Source organism: Myotis myotis, unplaced genomic scaffold (genome assembly GCF_014108235.1).
Source record: "Myotis myotis isolate mMyoMyo1 unplaced genomic scaffold, mMyoMyo1.p scaffold_m19_p_3, whole genome shotgun sequence".
NCBI lineage: Eukaryota > Metazoa > Chordata > Mammalia > Chiroptera > Vespertilionidae > Myotis > Myotis myotis.
In genome coordinates, this window is record NW_023416335.1 from 78,617,867 (window position 1) to 78,623,224 (window position 5,358).

The 5,358-nt window shown below is 44.4% G+C and overlaps 1 pseudogene; it reads right to left on the minus strand.

Moving 5' to 3' along the window:
• Positions 1 to 3,799: 3,799 nt before the first annotated feature.
• On the minus strand, positions 3,800 to 4,883 carry LOC118649514 (annotated as a pseudogene).
• Positions 4,884 to 5,358: the final 475 nt, after the last annotated feature.

Sequence of the window (5,358 nt, forward strand, 5' to 3'; positions counted from 1 at the left end):
GATTTTTCATGTCAGTATCATATAGTCACAAATAAAAGAATTGTATTTTTTCTTCCAGTCCTCATAGCCAACATATTAGTATTTTTATATGGACTAGAATAGCCAATAAAATGCTGAATTGGAAAGGACAGCAGACTTTCTTGCTTTATGCTTGACTTTAATATCATCTGAATCACCCAATGAAATAATTTACCATTATCTCCTTTATATCCAAGTGGCAGTGGAGGCAAAGAGAGTTCAGTGATTGGATTGAGGTCACACAGTGAACAATATTGGAGTCAAAGCATCTCAGCCCCAGGCCCATGTTTATACTATATATCATATAGTAATATAGTATACAAGAGGGCCGATGCAGGAAGATTCATGCAAGAACAGGCCTTCCTTACCCTGGCTGCCAGCACTGGTTTCCCTCAAGCACCCAGGACCTGGGCTATTTTGCTCCAGCCACTGCCAGGCATCTGGGACTGGGGCTGCTTCGCTCTGGCCTCTGCCGCCACCCACCAGGGGCATGCTCTGAGCTGTGCTGCGTGGCCACTCAGAGCATGCCCCCACCCCTGGTGTGTGTGTGTGTGTGTATCAGCTGGAGCTGCGGGGCGGGGGGGGGGCACACAGACCCCTCCCGCCCATCGTCACGTGCAGCTCCTCCTGAGCAGTCGTGATGCAGCCTCCTCTAGCCGGTCATGATGCCTGGCTAATTTGCATATTACCTGTTTATATATATAGGTAGTACATATAGTATATGTGTACTACCTATAGAACATAGTCCTATCTAATAAAAGAGAAAAATGGTAATTAGCATATGACCGCTAACCTTCCCATTGGCTAATCTGGGCAATATGCAAATTAACTGCAGGCCAATATGGCGGCCGGCAGCCAGGCAGCTTAAAGTGAACATGAGGCTTGCTTGCTTCAGTGATGGAGGACTCCAACGTTCCCCACCTGCCGCTGTAGTCCTCTGAGCTGCAACTCTAAGAACTATGTTACAAATATAGAAGCTAAACAAAACCCCAGAAACCTGCTTTAGTCCGTGGGGCTTCAGCCAGCAGGATCACAACATTGTTTCAAATACAGAAGGTAAACAAAGGCCAGAAACCTGCTTTCAGCAGCGGAGGCCTAAGAGCTGGAGCCAAGCCTCAAAGCTAAAGCTGGCCCAGAATAAAAAAAAAAGAAAAAAAAGGAGTGGTTGGGAGCTTCAGTCACTCGCCAGCCTGAAAACAGCCCTCAGCCCCTCACCCAGACTGGCCAGGCACCCCAGTGGGGAACCCCATCCTGATCCAGGACACCCTTCAGGGCAAACCAGCTGGCCACAACCTGTGCACCAGGTCTCTATCCTATATAGTAAAAGGGTAACATGCCTCCCGGCACCGGGATCAGTGTGACAGGGGGCAGTGCCCAAACCCTCTGATTGCCCTGGGGCTCTGTGTATGACAGGGGGCAGAGGCACAACCTCCCTATCCGCCCTGCTCTGTTTGTGACAGGGGAAGGTGCCCCAACCCCCTGATCAGCCCTGCTCTGTGCCTGATAGGGGGAGCTCCCCAACCCCATGATCGCCCTGTGGCTCTGTGTGTGACAGGGTGCGGCGCCCCAGCCCTCTGATCGGCCCTGCTCTGTGTGTGATGGGGTAGAGCCATAACCTACCCATCGGCCCTGTCCTGAGTGTGAGAGTGGCGGCGCCCCAACCCCATGATCAGCCCTGCTCTGTGTGTGACAGGGGGTGGTGCCCCAACTCCCCTATTGGCCCCACTCTGTGAGTGACAGGGGGGAGCTCCTCAACCCCCTGATCGGCCCTGCTCTGTGAGTGACAGCAGGGAGCTCCCCAACCCCCTGATTGCCCCTGCTCTATGCGTGACAGGGGGCAGCGCCCCAACCCCCTGATTGGCCTTGCTCTGTGCGTGACGGGGGTGGCGTCCCAACCTCCCCATCGACCCTGGGTTGAGTGTGACAGGGGGTGGTGCTCCAACCCCCCAATCAGCCCTACCCTGAGCGTGACTGAGGGTGGCATCACAACCTCCTGATCCACGCTGCTCTGTGCATGACAGGGGGCGGCGCCCCAACTCCCCAATCGGCCCTGCTCTGAGCCAGACCAGGGGCTGCACCTAGGGATTGGGCCTGCCCTCTGCCACCCGGGAGCAGGCCTAAGCCAGCAGGTCGTTATCTCCCGAGGGGTCCCAGACTGCGAGAGGGCACAGGCTGGGCTGAGGCACTTCGCCCCCCCCCCCCCCCAGTGCACAAATTTTTGTGCACCAGGCCTCTAGTATATGCTTATATTATGCTATACTGTTTTCTGAAGTGCGATGAGGAATTCTTTTTCTATCATTAGTTTGCTTTAAGTATTTATCATTAGTTATCTAGATCACTTTTAATTACTTATCTTCTATTCATGAAGAGAATCATGTGGGTAGCTCTTTTAAATCTGTTTATGTAATCAATTTATCAATACATTTTACTAATATTCTAATATTAAATAATGTTAAAACATCTTTTCAATTCTAGTATTGATACACCTTGGCCAAAATTTGTTTTTAGTTTATGTTTAATATAAATGTGATTAATTGATATTTTGATTAGTATTTTTGAATAAATTAGTTTATAACTTTTCTTTTCATGTAATTTTTGTTTAGTTGTGGCAACATTTGTGCTATTTGGATAAAAAGTTGTCTTGGAAATAAATCCCTCTTTACTATAATTTTTTTTTTTACCATTTTACTATGTTTAATGCTAGTTTAATGCTACTTTAGTGGTAGTTACATGCACATTGTTTTGCAACCATCACCATCATCTATCTGTACAACTTTTATTTTTTAATGATAAAATACACATACATTTGCCAGCTTAGCCATTTTTAAGTTTACAGCTCGCTCAGAAGTGTTAAGTACATTCATGTTGTTGTACAACCAATCTCCAGACTCTTTTCATCCGGCAAAATTGAAATTCCACACCCGTTAGACAACTTCTTATTTCCTCTTCCTCCCAACCCTTGGCAACCACCATTCTATTTAACTTTCTATGAATTTGCCTATTCCAGGTACCTCATATAAATGGAGTCATACAGTATTTGTCCTTGTGTGTCTGGCTTATTTCACTTAGCATAATGTCCTCAAAGTTCATATAGGCTGGAGCATGTCTCAAAACTTCCTTTTGAATATTGAATAATCTGCTGCATGCACCACATTTTGTTTACCCATTAATCTGACAAAGAACACCTGGGTAATTCCATCTTTTAGCTATTTCTCTCTCTCATTAAACTTTGTTTTAATGGGTCTCAAAATTCTGTGACAGATTTTTGGTAAAGTTGTTACCATTAAAAAACACTTATTTAAAAAACTAATAACTTTAAAACTGCCACACACACACAAACACACACACAAAGAATTGTCCAAAAAAAAAAAAAAAAAAGAAAAGAAAAGAAAAGGCCTTCTTTCCTTCTGGTTAATGCATTATAATCATTAACCAGTCTTTCACTATTATACTTCAGTGGTCAATCGAGACAAAGAGTTCTAAGACTGTTCATCCACCAATGATTAAGACCCGAGTGGCAGGTATCTATATATATAAAAGCCTAAGCGATCTTTATGACCAAACGACCAAAGCGGCTGGAACAACAAGTCAACCAGTCGCTATGATGCACACTGACCACCAGGGGGTAAACGCTCAACGCAGGAGCTGCCCCCTTGTGGTCAGTGTGCTCTCATAGCCAACCTCCCGAGTCCCTCCACCCAATTGGCCCTGATCGCCATCCAGGCCTGGGACCCCCACCTGTGCACAGTGTGTGCACTGGGCCTCTAGTTGGAGATAATATTCATTTAGATCTCTAAGCTTTCTGGGCAGACTTGGTGACTTTGCCAGCTCCAGGTACCTTCTAGTCTATTGCTTTAATGACATCATAGGAACTGTCTATCTCATATCATGACCAGCCAAAGGGTGAAGAGGAGGCTAGTCATGGAGGCTCTCAACACACATGGGCTTGCTAGGAACCATATCAACAATGGCAGAATCAACAAATTTCTTTTCTTTTATTTTTTTAAACATATTTTATTGATTTTTTACAGAGAGGAAGGGAGAGAGATAGAGAGTTAGAAACATTGATGAGAGAGAAACATCGATCAATCCACAGGCCGACTCTCTATCCACTGAGCCAAACCGGTTTCGGCAAATTTCAAAAACTTAGGGTCATCTTCCCGATTTTTCCCAGAACAATAATCAGTCTTCTCCTTTAGCTTAATAAACTTGTAAGTAATATGAGCTGTGTGACAGTTCAACACAGGTGCATATCCAGCACTGATTTGGCCTGGATGGCTCAGGATAATCACCTGAGCTGTGAAGCCAGCTGCTTCCATTGGTGGATCATTTTTGCTGTCACCAGCCCTGTTGTCATGATGAACACCTTTGTCAGATACATTCTTGATATGAAGCCCACATTGTCTCCAGAAAGCGCTTACTCAAAGCTTCATGGTGCATTTCAACACACTTTACTTCAGTTGTAACTTTGACTGGAGCAAAGGTGACCACCATACCGAGTTTGAGAATACCAGTCTCCCCTCGGCCCACAGGGACAGAACTAATATCACCAATTTTGTAGACATCCTGGAGGGACAGACACACGGGCTTGTCAGTTGGACAAGGTGGTGGCAGGATGCAATCCAGAGCGTCAAGCAGTGTGGTTCCACTGGCATTGCCATCATTATGGATGACTTTCATCCCTTTAACCTAGGCATGCTAGCACTTGGACCCAGCTTGTTGTCACTATTCCAACCAGAAATTGGCTCAAATGCTATTGTGTCAGGGTTGTCATCAATTTTCTTAAAATAGGTGCTGATTTCCTTAATGATTTCCCCATCTCTCTTTTGGTTGTAGGGTGGCTCAGTGGAATCCATTTTGTTAATACCAACATTGTTAACACATATACTTTTTTTTTATCAAATTGGATTTATATTTTCAATGTTTTGTGAAGCCCACCAGCCATGTGAACATGGTGTTTTACTGTAGGAAGTTTATTATTATTATTATTATTATTATTATTATTATTATTTCAATGACTTAGATCAGGGGTCCTCAAACTATGGCCCACGGGCCACATGCAAATACAAATATTGTATTTGTTCCCATTTTGGTTTTTTACTTCAAAATAAGATATGTGCAGTGTGCATGGGAATTTGTTCATAGTTTTTTTTAAAAAACTATAGTCCGACCCTCCAACAGTCTGAGGGACAGTGAACTGGCCCCCTGTTTAAAAAGTTTGAGGACTCCTGGCTTAGATGGATACAAATCTATTCAGAAATTTTATTTCTAATTAATCCAGTTTTTTGGTAATATATTTCTAAGGTTTTATCCATTTTTCCAAGTAGTCAAATTTATTAA